The sequence below is a fragment of the Colossoma macropomum genome, unplaced genomic scaffold (assembly GCF_904425465.1).
Source record: "Colossoma macropomum unplaced genomic scaffold, Colossoma_macropomum, whole genome shotgun sequence".
Classification (NCBI taxonomy): domain Eukaryota; kingdom Metazoa; phylum Chordata; class Actinopteri; order Characiformes; family Serrasalmidae; genus Colossoma; species Colossoma macropomum.
The window spans coordinates 16,954,404-16,969,431 of NW_023494793.1; the positions used below are offsets into that span (position 1 = coordinate 16,954,404).

At 39.2% G+C, this 15,028-nt stretch overlaps 1 protein-coding gene across 1 annotated transcript in view; it reads left to right on the forward strand.

Annotated features, from left to right (window-relative positions):
- Positions 1 to 15,028, forward strand: part of LOC118813373 (ERC protein 2) — a 205,342-nt gene that overhangs the window by 57,710 nt on the left and 132,604 nt on the right. The window lies entirely within an intron of this gene.

Consider the following 15,028-nt stretch of genomic DNA (forward strand, 5'->3'; position numbering starts at 1 on the left):
AACCATTCCTATCCAAAGAAAACTTTCATTATTCTTAGAGTGACAAAGAATTTTTCCCTTTGCTGTAAATGTAGGCTATCAGCCAAGAATTTTTTGGTGTAGACTAAATGACTTAATGTCGTTTCTGACAGTGTATGGCGTACTGTTGTCTGTGAAATTGGACACAAATATGTCACATTGCTGAAGACAGCAGTAGTCTGTATGTTTTTATAGAAAAATCATACAGTGGAAGAAACTACATAAGCAAGTCTTAACACTTAACAACTCTGCAGGGATTGGTGCAAGTATGTCATGATTTAGACATGTAGTTTGAATAATGCTAACTGGTAGGGTATAAACTTGATATCTAAGCGATATTTAGAGCTCATCTTCCCCAAACTGGAATCCCAGCCGCTCCCATTTTAGGAAGAGGAGAACATGTTTCAAATGCAAGGTGGACGTTTATCACATCTTAACAAATCAAATAACCACAAAAGGCATGACTGAATGCAACTGATGTACCTTGATGTGCTTTCTGCTCCTCCCCTGTCCAGCTCACTTTTAGCCATAATCTCTTATAATGTCTTGTGCTCTTTTTCCTCTCCTCCGCCTTTTCCTCATCTCCTCTTTATTTTTCTTTGCCCAAGGGGCTTGAGTAAATGAAGGGGGTCCACTGTGCATCACTTACGCTGTTGACATGTGGTAGCAATTTCCCCAGGTTACTTTAAGCTTATGCATACACACACATGCACACACACACATGCACACACATACACAGTCAGATTTGTATAGGGACTGTCTCACTGTGTGTGTATGTGTGCACATATATACATATTAGACCTGCATCACACTGACAAAATTCCATACTGTGATTATATTGCTAGATATTGCGATTGTGTTATACCAATATGCAATATGTTAAAATCATATTGGATAACTTTTCATGTAGCTTACTTAACAATCAGCCTGCATTCTTATGACCAAAATTATTTATATTTATTGTGTTGTATGAAAGCCTTGATGTCTTGTATTTCTTGATGTCTAGAGAAGTCTTTAACATCTGGTCAAAATTTCCAATGTTAATGATTACTGATTAACAAGTAATAACAAATAAATAATTGGTCAATCAGTGATTTCGGTTAAAGAAAAATACTTAATTAAAATTTATTTTCCAATAACCCAATCCTGGACAAACACCTTTGTTTTCATATGTCAACACAGAGCCAGTTTGCAAATGCAAAAATATGCAAAACTGCCATAACAGAGGTGTCTATGGTGACAGAGAGCAGAGATGAGATCGCTAGTGCAGAAATCACACATCAGCGCCAGGGAGATAAAGCCAGCGAGAAAATGAATGTTATTTCTTGGAGAACACTACTTAAAGTTGATACCTAAGTTGATAATTCTAACACAGAGATAGATAGATAGATAGATAGATAGATAGATAGATAGATAGATAGATAGATAGATATTGCGCAGGACAAAAATCCTTTTTAGTGGTGCCAAGCACACATGATTCCTGAGGCCATTATCTTTGGCCAGATGGTGCTTGTGTGTGCCCAGCACATGAGTACCTGTGGAGCGAGTGTTCTCAGCTACTGACTATCAACAGACTGCGTAGAAGATTGACCCTTGTGCATGCAGGTATGTTGGTAATTCTCAACAAAAATGACTAGGAAATATAGCCACATGAAACAGTGTTAAGGTAGGCTACTGCTTACGTACAGCAACCATTAGCTACTGATGTTACTTTTGCTTAAAATGTGCGTTCTAAATGGCAAGATAACCCTTGGTTAGGCCATTTATGTTGTCTTTTAATTGAGTAATTAATAAGTGGCAAATATAACTAGACTACATTACTACAATGTTTGTTACCATTTCTAACATTAGTGCCACATCTGATAACATTACATGTTCAATAAAGCCTTCGTTATACAAAACGCAGTGATTTCCTAATATTTCCAGATGTCTGTGTCTGTGTTTAGGCCTATTGGTTAACAATTAATTGCCAACCAATTTAGTTATTTGTTAATAAAATTTGCTGAAATTTCCATCCCTGGTCAGAATGCTCTCAGCACCCAGTAAAAACACTTATTTGCATGTTGCAGCCTTCTGTGATAGTAGTGCAAAGGCCAGTACCAAGATAACGATTTTAAAAATTATACACTGTGCAGCCCTAATGCATGTGTGGTTTGACATTTGCTTGTGGCTTTGCTTGGGTAAAAAGACACACATAAATACTGATATGCCATCTAGATTTACCGTAAAGACGTCCATACTGAGTTTATGTAACATAACCACAAACCAGACTTCTCAAACAGTTTAGCAGTATGTTTCATCTGTCTACCCTCATCTGTTGTTTATGAGGCACATCCATGCAGCCCGTGGGAGCAGTCTCTCCTCTTTCTCTCTGTCCATCTCTCCCAGGGAGAAGAGGAGGAGAGGATGAGGAAAGAAGGATGAGGTTAGCGACTCCACTTTTCCTCTCTTCATCAATCACCTGAAGGAAAACACCTTTGCTAAGCTTTGCTTAGTGGGGACAGTTAGTTCATTGCAGACGGAGGAATTTAGCTAAACAAAGACTCTCACACACACGCTTTCTCTGCATCCTGCTGGGGGTCAGGGATGGAGCTGGAGGTAGCCAATTGAAAAAAAGCACCCCCCACCCCCCACACTCTGCTGTAACTATCTCTGCACCCCTCTCTATTTGCTCCCATTTATTCAGCCAATGAGCTGACAGGATAATGGACACATCAACCTCAGCCTGAAAAGTGTGGTTGACCCTCGCCCTAAGGTCAAATGTCACACCAGGCTCTAAATGTCCCTCTCGGTGTGCAATGCATGTGTGTGTTAGGGGGTGGAAGTTCTTATTTTAGATTGATAGCTCCCTCGATGCTGTTTTTAGCAATTGGAAGAGGAAGTGCTGTTCACTTTTGTCAACTCCACTACTTCTCCAGTGTTGATCTTAGCCAATGACGGGTAATTTTTTCTTAACCTTCCTGACCTCGGGTCAAAGTACAAACAACTGATTGCAGGGGTTGATTTTTCTGTTGGTGTATGTGTACAAGTGAATATAAAAGTATGTATCAGGGCTGCATGATGTGGGCAAAATGTATATTAAAAAATGTGCTTCTTCTGCTACATATTGTGATTGCAGTGTATTTAAAGCAAATCGGTAAACTCTTGATGTGACACAATTCACCACTGGCCTGTGATTGGTCAATATAGAAACAATATAGATATTGCTTAGAGGGCTCATTCACATATTGCATCCTTATATCAGTACTGAAAAGGCAAATACTGTGATAACAGTTACAAACAATATAGTGTGCAGCCCTGCTATGTCTCTATGTACGCATGTTTTTTTTGTGTCTGTGTATTCCTCTGAAACCCCTGCTGCATCTTGTCTTTAAAGGTATGTGGTGTTCTATAAATTGTCTATAAGGGAGGTACGGCAGTGTTCAGATTCAAAAACATTAACTTTGCTGTGAGTCTCCCATAGCAACAACACATCATCATCCATCACCTGTTGTATAAATAACAGGGCCGTAGAGACACCCACTGCAGACTGTATATTTTTTTAGACCCAGGGGTCTCGGTCGTTGGACTTGATTCATATATGTAGAATGCTTGTTACTGTGCTTATTAGAGGTTAATTTTGTGCATGTGAGTGAAGCAGTGTCCTGGTCATGTCTCAGTGTATTAGTGTGATTTGTGTATCTATAGAATATGTGTTTGTGTAATAAGGTAGAATTTACGGCATTTGCACCAGTGTCAAAATCTGACCTGTGATTAATTTTCTCTCTACCTGCCGTTGTTTGAGGACGGAAACATCAGAGTTGTAAAATTTCGGAAACAGCCGAAGACTGGGAGCAGGATGTGGGAGAACAAGCGTTTTGGAGCAGGCAGGAAAAACAATCAAGTGCCGAGCGGCTCGTAGCGATTTGGAGCACGCCCCGGAGCTACCCTCTGAGCTGGGTGATAATGATGATTAATGACAGATAGGATGCTATGAGCTGGGACTAGTCGTATGTGATGGTGGAAAATATGACCAAGGAAGTGAGCTGTGGGCTCCGAATGGCTCCCTGTAGTGCAATGAAAATCCTGTGATCAGTATGGACAACTTTAAAAGCTTTTTAGGGCATGTAAGGTCATTGTTGCTGCACACCAATGGCGCCCTTGGGCTGTTATGTTTAACACTGTGTATTGTGAAGTGGCAAACATTGAAATAGCTAATGTCTGTTAAAGATGCCAGTGAGTTTGAGAAGTGCGAGAGGCAGGGTTGGTTTTTAGTATATTTGTGTGGAAGCACTTAAATGCACTGTCTGGCAAATGTTAAGGAGAGATTTAGCTTTTCAGAGTGGTTTAATAAATGCACATGTTAATTTGTAATAACATAATCTTAAATAGAAAGCTGTCTAAATTTTGACATTTTTCTTTGCAATAACTGCAAAAGCGAAGGAACGATTTACAAAGTACTCTCTCGGGAATGCCAAACCCCACGTATTATATCCCTTTGTTGTGATGTCAGCACTCATCAGCACTATAACCTTTCAAGTGTTTAAACCACCTTTGGGCCAAAAGTTTTTCAGTATGTGCTTTTGACCAGTTTGCCAAATACTCTGGGTGGTTCCTATGCTCCAGTGTTGGCTAGCTGCCAACTCATTTACTGTAACGGTGGTGCTGATGATGCCGTTGATGGAAGCAAAACATGTGGTTAGCGTTTTTTTCATTTAGAACATGTGTATTGTTCCATTTAATTGAAAATTGATATTGAAAATGTCCAGGAAGAAAACTTTGTTGCCTCAGCAGCTGAAATCAAGCAAAAGAATAATAATAACGCCCCAAGGTTACTGCTACTGGGTTGCTTGTTTACTGTTACCATGTTTGACAAGCTTTCAAGCCTGACGTGCTAAATATGGACTTTTCAGTGGCAAAGGTTATTTTAAAAAAAATACATTTAAAATTTCTGAAAGGACGCTGCAATGTGGGCAGTGTAGATTCAAGAGTATCCTTGCCTTGTAAATGTGTATAGTATGGAAGCCCTAAAAGGCCTTGGATTCAATATTTTCTTTGAGTTAATTTTTATTTGTCTCTTGAGTTCTCAGGAAGTCATCATCACAACATAAAATATGTCCTTTTGCCGAGATAACAGAATATTTTTCTTGAGATCTCAATAAAATTAAACTTTGATTTCTTGATATAACAAAAGAATTGATTTGAGATATCGCAAAAACAAAACAGATAGTTAGTGGAGCTGATAAAATGGACAGTAAGTGTAGAAACAAGGAGGTGGTCATAATGTTATGCCTGATCGAGATTTTCATTCACAGCTGTAGATTTCAACAAAGCTATAAACACGAGTCTCAAGTGGGTAAACTGTAGTCAGGCGACCTGTATATTAAAGTGTGATGACCTTACATATCAGGAAAACGCTTTAATTTATAATTATTGCATTATCTCAAGAAAGTGAAACTCAGGACAATGATTATTATCTTAGGAAAACTCATCTTGTTGGGTCATGATAATGACTTCAATAACTTGAGAAAAGTAATAAAAATATAACTTCTTATGGGAAAATAAAATGTGAATGTCAGGGCTTGAATTTTAGGGCTTCTGTAATGTGCTGTCACCTCTGTGTGGATGTGAATTCTGTAAGTAGAGGCTACAATCAACACTTTGTGTGTGAAAAAAGGAGCGAGAGACAATCTGGTAAGTGCGCCCGTCCTCTTCCCATCTCTTGGGGCCTCTGGGCAAACAGCTGGGTTGCCATGTCTGCATAAAATAAGACACACCCTTTGTGAGATGGAGAGGTGGTGATACACAACAACTGTATTGTCTAGTTGTCCATATCTCACAAAACTGTAACAGAAAGACACACCTGTGGTCTCTAGATGAGATCCTCTGTTTCTATGATGACTAAGGGAAAGCTCACGTACATCATGTTTGTGTTGGCCATCTTGTGGGTTTGTTGCTGGGGGAGGTTGGCGGCACAAAGTCTTTCAACCAGACGGATCCACAAAGCATAAATTAACATGAACTTTGTATCACTCAAGATTGAGTTTGTAAGTTGTACCTTTTCAAGTATATGTACACATAAACATCTCTTTAGAAGAGACACAAACCTGTCAGCTGTTGGGTGTCTATAAGCATGCCTCACTCAGGTCCCTCTAATTAAAATAATTAAACTGTACTCATTCTGCACAGAGGGAAGCGGATGTAGCCCCTAGCTAGCTAAAATTATAGCCCTCTCTTCACAGCTTAAACTGCTGTGTGCAAGTGTGTGTGGTGTGCCTTTACGTGAATAGGACAATGAAGACGAGACAGGTTGCATACACACTTTCCTTCTGTTTCAACACTGTTTTTATCATGCCCTAAATAGCTTTGCTTGTCCATGTGGAAGTGAGGTGGAAATGAGTAGAAATTAAAGAGTCTTTGGCTTAGGCCCCATCCTCGGTCCGGGTCTTAGAGCATTAAGACCCTCGCTGATCCTGCTGGATAGAGACGGCAGGGGCAGAGACTACATCTGGACAACCAGACAGGAACCAAACTGGTGGTGGTGGGGATGAAGGAGGGGAATAAAAGCAGCAGAATAGGTATGAAAGGCGAATCATTTTAAAGACAGATGTAGGCCCATGATTGTTCAGGAGTCATGAATGAGTGAGTGATGTAGCATTAGAGTCTTCCTGGCAGAACTTTCTTCATTTTTTGATAGTATTTTTTAAATGTGGCACTGCTGGAGCATTCTGTCTGTTCCAGCTTATCAAACCTCAGAAAAACTAAATATTGTGATGCAAATGTATCATGCTGTTATGTTTTTGCCACATCACCAACCTTTATTGATGATTAGCAAGCTAGCAAAGCAGCCATGTATAACGTGTTTGTATAAGCCCAGTTTCGATGTAGCAAATTTAATGTTATCGTTTTGAGGATTTTTTTAAGTATTTTATTCCCCTGGCTTATAAACAGCTTCATCAGCTATTTTTTAGGCTTGAGAAGGGATTTGCCTCTGATTCCAGCAATTTCTAGGCAACTTTTGCTGCTGAAGTTATTTATGTTGACAGGATCCCTTGCCCTTCTAAGGGGTCATCTAACAAGCTTCAAATGAGCCAGTAATGTAATAACCTTTAAAGATGGCATCTGAGAGCGCTATTAGGGATTTCCCCCAAGGGGGACTGGTAAGGCCAAGTCGATGAGGGCATGTTAAAACCAGTATTGAAACAGAGGGTTGGTGTTTGCTTTTGTGAGTGTGAGATGAGACTTTCTTCAGCTTTCTTTTGTTAGGCACTTGAAATGCCGTTTTAGAGCTAGGCTACGCTAACAGCAGAACTTTTACTTTTTACTTACAGAACTTTTGTATCTCTGTTCAAACCTCATTCTGTTACAGAGCATTGACTTTAAACTGCCTCGGGAGGGTGGGGTTTTGGAGGGGGGATGATGTGAAACTGGTGGGATGAAATCAGTAATGCAAAGAAAGAAGACGGAAGGAAAGAAAAGAAAGGAAAGCATTTTTTGAAAGGCCCACAGAGATGATGAACAGGCTAGCTTTCAGTTATCCCAGTCTAGTGTCTGTAGCAAGGATGACTGCAGAAGGTTTTGCCTTTTATGAGCTTATTCCACAATAATATATCCTGAATAGGCAACTCAGTACACACCTAGCACAATTACTTACGTTATATTAACAAAACCCCTGCCTCAGATGACCAGCTAGTTTGCTAATTCTGGCAGCCATCCACACGCATTTGGAGTGAGTATAAAGACGTTTTTTGTCCATATGACACCTGACTTTTACAGATTATGTCCAGTGGCAACCGCTTTCTTTATTTTCCCAAGCTCTTTTTTTGCACACTTATGGTTCCCTAAACTCCGAAGTCAATATTTCTTGAAATTTCATCCGAAAAAGTTACATTTTTATACCTAATTTGTCTAACTGCACGGTTGGTTCTTTGGAAGCTCGTAGTGCTACTGATGAAGACCAGACAGACGCTCGGGTCTGCCTGAGAGACCACTTCAAATAGAATGTGAGATATTTTTGACGAACGACCTCCTCCCTGAGCCACATCTGAGGCAGTTTAGGCCTATTTCTGCCCTTTTCAGTGTCGTCTCAGCTGACAGAATGTTATTAATTGTTACACAAACAGCAATTATTGGGATAACTGCACTGCAACATGGAGAATGATTAATTCTACAGCAAATGTATTCAAATAAATGTTTTAATGAGCACCGTACGCCACTCTAATGTTACATATTGGAAGACGGAGACAGTTTGGGGGGGAAATGGTGCGAGCATGGATCCGCAAAGTTTTACAAATGTCACTTATGTTTTCATATCTTCATAGATTCTTCTCTCTGTGCCTTTACCATTAGCTCTGTTTGTGTACTGGCTGAGAATTACCTTGCATTGCTCCAAGCTACAGGAGATGTGGAGAGAGATAGAGAGAGAGAGAGGGAGAGAGAGAGAGTGAGAGAGTTTTATATACCCTTCGTGAATATAAAGTATAAGTGAACTGAGGAGAAAGATAAAGAATTGTATGTCTGACTTTTTCTCTCTGTGTCTGTTTGTCCTTCTCTCCTTCTTTCTGCCTGTTTCTCTGTATCTGTGTCTTCTGCACTCTTTTCTCTTTGCCTATCTGTCTTTCTCTCCCTATCCCTCTGTTGTTCTCATCCTCTTTTTTTCTTTTTTTCTTTCTTACTTTTCCTGTCCTTTTTTCTTTCTGGTTGTTTCTGTCTCTCTCTGTCTTCTGTCTCTTCTGCTCTCTCTTTTGTCTTTGCCTATCTCTCTCTCTCCCTCTAGCTCTCTTCCACACTCTACTTTCTCTCTCTTTCTGTTTCTTTCTCTATCTGTCTCTCTCTCTCTCATCTTTTCTACCAACCATAGGTTAGCATGAAAGTTGGCTGTCAAAAGCAGCCTCACCGTGGGGAGGTCAGGGATAGAGAGAGCGAGGGGGAGAGGAGTGTGTAAGAAAAAACACACTTAATGTCCTGGCCAAGAATTAATAGTCCTGCAACCACAAGATCTTGAAAACGTATCAAGGCCTTTCTTAAATGATGTGGTGCTGAGTGAAAAGCAGGAGAGGCCATTGCAATGGAGACGTTTTAATGTGAGTGTGTCTGTGTGAGTGTTTGTGTGTGTGTATGTGTGTCTGAGAGCGCTGAGGCACGCCTCGATGCAATCTTCCCTGGCTGGACTTTACTTTGTCCACATTGGGGTTAAAGCACATGCACACTAATTCATAGACACACAGCTGATAGCAAGTTGACTTAATTGCAAAAAAGAATGTGACGCCCAGCGACCAGTAGATCAGGGTGAACGAGTCCCTCATTGCTGTGGGGACAGGTTGCTTTCTGTTTTGCCTATTGTTTTAAGGCATTTTGACGTACAGAATGTGGGAAAGGGACTAATAACAACTCCTTGCTGGTTTTACTGTCTCTCTCTGTCTCCACTCATCATGCACTACTTCCAGGAATCTTGTGCAATGGCTGTGTGATCAGTTAGAATTGGCCCTCTTTTTCATTGTCTTTTTTATTGGTTTAACCTTAGATGCCCTTGGATGTTTAATGCTTAGATTATTCTTATTTTAACATGCATTTAATTTACAGTGCATAGTACATTTGATGTACATTCTATATCAGAGGTCTTCAAATCTGAACCTTGAAACCTGTTTCTGGATTTTGTAATTACTGGTACCTAACTGATCCATTTGTGGAACTGATTGGCCACCTAGTGTCATTCCTACTAATGATTACAAAGTCAAGGCCTGGAAGCTGGATTAAAAAGGATCAAGATTTAAGGATCTCAATTTTGTGTCAACAGGTTTGAGTGGACTTGTTTCCATTTGTTCAGATGTCAACAAAAATAAGCTCAACAGTCAAGAAATTAGTCACATGCACCTTTTTTTTCTAGTACTTTCCTGTTCATGTATTCTTATTTCAGCATTTCACCTGCTGTTCCAAATTAAGAATTGGAATCTGAATTCAAGTCTGGTGTTAGTGGTCAGTCAAAGTGTCCCAGTGTTCCATCATGTCTGTTGAATCAGTCACATACAGACACCCTACAGTTGTGGTCCTGGAATGTGAGAATGTCAGTGTTGTGTTTTGTTCAGACAAAGTTAGCAGAAGCTAAAATGGGCAAGAAATATCTCCTGTAGTTCTAGTCCGGACAATAGGAGTTGGTGCTGTAAATAAGGGAGTTGGATGCATAACCAAAAAGAGCAGTGGTTCCCAACGCTGGTTCTAGAGGATCCCCCGCCCTGCAAAATTTTGTGTTGTCCTGCCAAAACGCACCTACTTCATCACCTACTTGGATCAGTTGTGTTGGGAGCCGGACAAGCACTAAAATGTGCAGGGCAGGGTGTCCTCCAGGGTTGGGAACCACTGGAATAGAGAAACAATTATGCATGCAGCTAAATTTTAGTCTGAGGAGCTGATGTCATTTCTTGTATTTATTGAAAGTTTAAAATCTGCACTTTCAACAAAACCATCTGCTTTTAGTGAGCTATGAGAAATAACGAGGAGATGATTTTATGGTGTGTAACCCACGAGAGACCTAGGAGGGTTAAAATACACCAGCTTATAACACAAACAATGTATTAACATTGCGCACACAGTCACACAAACAAAAATCCACATGCACACAATTAAGAGCATGATGTCAACACACTGTAATAACCATGCAGATATAAAAAACACACAGACACTCACCTATACACACTTACAGGTACACGTACAGACACACTAATGTACCATGATCTCATTATGCTGTTATGTGGTGACAAGATTGAAGATTGGCCCTGAATGGCATCCAGATTTGTGCTATGTTAATATAGACCTATGGAAGAGATCAGCCTTGTTTATCCAGATCAGATCACTCTGTACTGGCTGCATCATCTCATTCCATGGCTGCTATATGCAAAAGCATTAGCTCATGTACTGTGTAAATGTGTACTTGTGTATAGGAAAGGGTGAAGTATAAAGCATAAGCGTTATGTTTAATGTAAGTGGGATATATATGGTAGAATACTGTATAGACTCTAGGGCTGCTTGATATGGACATGGATGACTGTATGAGGTGTAGTAAATGATTAATTAATGAATAATTAATTATTCATTTCAATGTATAAGAAGGGAAGATTTTTGGGATGAATGCTTCCAAAAGCAGCATTCGAGAGACGAGAATCCCGCCATGACTAAATTTCTCAAGATAAAAGCTAAGTGATGAAGAGTGTATATCACTTTCCTGACAAATTAAATTGTCACAGTTTGGTGTTAACTTCTTGGACGATGTGTGTACTTTTCATACACAGATTGCTCTTGATCTCTGTGTAATAGCTACATTGTTTTGCCTGCAAGTGAGTAACTTAAACACTGAAAGCTTGTGACAGGCCACCATATACTATAATTATGACTCTTTAAACCAGATTTGGAATATAACCGACTCCTGCTGTTTTTTTGTTTTTTTTTCCACTCGACTACTACTAACCAAGGTCCAATTTGAGATCTGGACCTGAGATAAAAAAGAAGAGTAAAACTTTTATAAAACTTTATTTAACACAGTATTTAATTAGAATCTGTATTTCTTATATGAGTGTCATGACCTCTGGTTTAAGGATGGGCATTTCAGTCAATTTTGATAATTAAATAGTAGTAAGATGTTATTAGAAAAATATTGAAATAAGCCCCCTGTGAAAAACAAAATAGTCTTAAGGCTAAAGGCCACAACACACTGAATGCTACAAAATGCATTTTAAAAAAGCACAACTCAGCGTCGTATTATTACTGTAATTATATTAAACCCAGGCCCAGACCACAAATCCTTAGTAGATTACTTGTAGCTTGACATTTACTCTATGAAAGAAGTCAATCTAAAGTCTTTGAGAGTAACAGACAAATGCTATCACTATAAGCCTAGTCACATGGTATTTCACCTTGTATCAAGAAAACAACAGTTTGTGAAAAGTTAGTTAGCTGATACCAAACTTGATAAAATCACAAAATGAAATTGAAAGTTTTATTCCATTAAATCTATAGGAGTTTAGTGTAAAGTACTTCTCTGTTGTGCTTCGTATGTGCTGCTACCCAGACTTTGGCGGTGCAATCTGAGGCATCCCGTCCAGTCTGTGGTAGCCTTCAGCCCTCTGCAGTAGTCTTTCTTTGCTTCCTTCTTTGGGTTAAACAGATAAGAAACTCTGATCAAAGGGGCACATACTCTACACTACCCTCTGGTGGAGAATAGGGTTCAGACATCTTGTAGAATGAATAATTTTAGAGAAAAGCTAATTTGCATATCAAAAATCAAAAAAACTTTCATGACTAATCAAATATTTGAAACTTCTGACTCATCCGTACTCTGATTGTACAACGTCAGTGTGGAAATGCATGATTTGATTTATGTTTATGCAGTATAGTGTAATGATACAGAATATATAATAAAGTTTTAAAGTTTAAAAGTAAGTTTTTAAAAATGATTGAATGATTGAAGAATGATGATTGTATTTCAAAGTTATGACAAATCAAATTTTTATTCCACTTTTGAACTGCCAAACATTCACATTCTACGCATTTATATTTTAGAGGGGCTCAGTGATTGGTGGTGTGGGCGCTCACTGAAAAGTGGTGCAGAAAGAAAGAGGCAAATCAGATATAAATCAGAGCCAGCAACAGTTTAGATTTCGTCTGTCTGTCACTCCAGCACCAGTCATGCGACTTTTGCTCTCTTAGACATTAGTTTTTATCATCTAAATTTGTTTCAGCAGAGCATGTTAGCCAAAATCATGAATCAAACCTATACTGTGGTGTGCGCCACTATATTGGTCTATATATCTCCCTAAGCTGACGCTAAGTTTCTGATCAAGCTGCAAATCCAGACATGACAGAACAGGTTTAATTTCCTTTTCTGTCCCTTCAAGTGCAGTTGCTTGACCGCACTCCCTCAGATTTGAATAATTGCCATCTAAACTTTTTTCTGTGCTTTAGTTAGCCACAATCGAACATGTTTTGTGGTGAGCACAGCTGTTAGTATGCTAGCTAAGCTAAAGCTATCCCGCTTCTCTGTACTAGTTAGCAGCACTGTTTAACATTTAACAAAGGTTAGATTGATGGTTTGACATTGATTGAGCCCATGTATTTAGTGACCATGTAAGCAAACCAAACTTACTGTTTAATGTTTAATTATTGTAAGTGTTTAATTATTAGTAGGTGATTCATTTTGAAACGTGTCTCTCCTTCCTAAATACAGGCAGGATGATTTCAGCTCGGTAGTGTGAATTGTCTTGGTCATATGAATTCCAGGAAGTTGACATTAGATGAAAATCCTGCTTAACATACTTTGGGCAGAGCTCTGCTAAGATGAAGTGAGAGGAAACCCTGAATTTAAAAGCATCCTCTGTCTGTAAAAGTGCTCTGTCTGTTCCTCTTCTTGTGTGTGTTTTATGAAAAGGCCCACATGCGGTGCAGTAAGAGAGGTTAAAGAATTAGGCTGGGAAGACATGAGCGATTTCCTGCTGAACACCGGACAGATTCTTTAGAAATTACAGCGTGCCAACTGACAGTGGATTACAGGTGTCACCGGCATGACAGAATGCCAGTAAAGAGACAGAGAGAGCGAGAAAGAAACTGTTCAGTGTCATAATGGGCTGTGGCCAGATGAGCAATATGAGCTCTCCCATGAATAGGCATAGGTCTTTGCTATCTTGTAATGGAGAGGTAATGGACTTTACCTCTCTTTTGCTCTCTCTCAGACATGATGGTCAGCCACCATGGTAACTTTACACCTCATGTAGCAGAAATAAACACCGCATTCTTTTCTGAAGCCCGTAGCATGTGCTAAAAGCAGCTAATTGACGCTCATGGAAGCACTTGTCATTTTACCAGATTTACTAGATCTGCGTAGATATTTGGGCAGTGGTGTTGTGCAGCCTGTACTGTATATCAATCTTATTTGTTGTTTCAGATGCTATTATACAAGCAGGCAAGCTTGCCGATTTCCACTGAGGTGTCTTTTAAATTATTTTGGGAAATAAAATATGTGCTCTGAGATGCGCATATGTGGTGTTTGAGTATAGAATGTGTGTGTGCCTTTCCTCTCGAGGCTCATTAAAGGCTTCTGATAACGAGTTCGCCAACACCTCAGGAGTTCATTTGGATTTACTCACTGCGTTAGACAGAAACCTGGAATCTCAATCAGGCCTCAGTAACTCATGTAGCATGTGAAAGTGTGTGTGTGTGTGCGTGTGTGTGAGACAGAGTCGTAAGTGTGATACAGAGTGAGAATGTGAGAGTGATAGACTGTGACCATGCGTTTCACTTTTTTTTATTGTAGGCCTGTATTAACCTTATGTGGGTGACAATGACTGAGCATGAGCCATGATTATTTACAATTTTAGTCTGCATCTATGGCTTTAAATTCTAAATCCTTTATTGACAGGATATCATCACGTTTTTGATTTTCTGTGTTCTGTCTTTTCTGTTCAGCAACTCGTGAGAATTACTAATCACTTAATTACATTACTAACAGTGTAGTGTAAATTGGTTTTGTTGATTCTTTGACCAACATTTTGTTTGTAGTAGTTAAAGGTGGACTGTTCTATGCAGTATTATTAACTGTTTCCACTAAAGACACACTGAAATTTTGGCCACTGAAAAATGTTCAGCCAAAAAGGTCAAAAATGGCACATGGTATTTGGGAAAGGAAGAGGAAAATAGAGCTCTTAAAATTGCTCTTGAGTAAGGCCCTAGGAAAAAGTCTATGTCAGATTCATGACGTGTTCTTAAATCACAGAATTGTTTGCACCTCTATGCTCTTAAGTCTGCATAGATTCTGTTCTTACCTAAGAACAAATCCCAAATAAGAAAACACTGGTTAATGTTAGAATCATTGTGAAAGCTATGTAAGTAGGTTTTAAGAAGAAATTTCTTTTTAAGAACAGATGGTGAATGAGGCCCAGTGTTCTTAGGATGGCAATATGAGATATATGTATTTAAAATTAATAGAACAGCACAAACAAGTGGTTTTCTTTTCATTCCAAGTGCTCTTCTTTTGACACAACCTTTG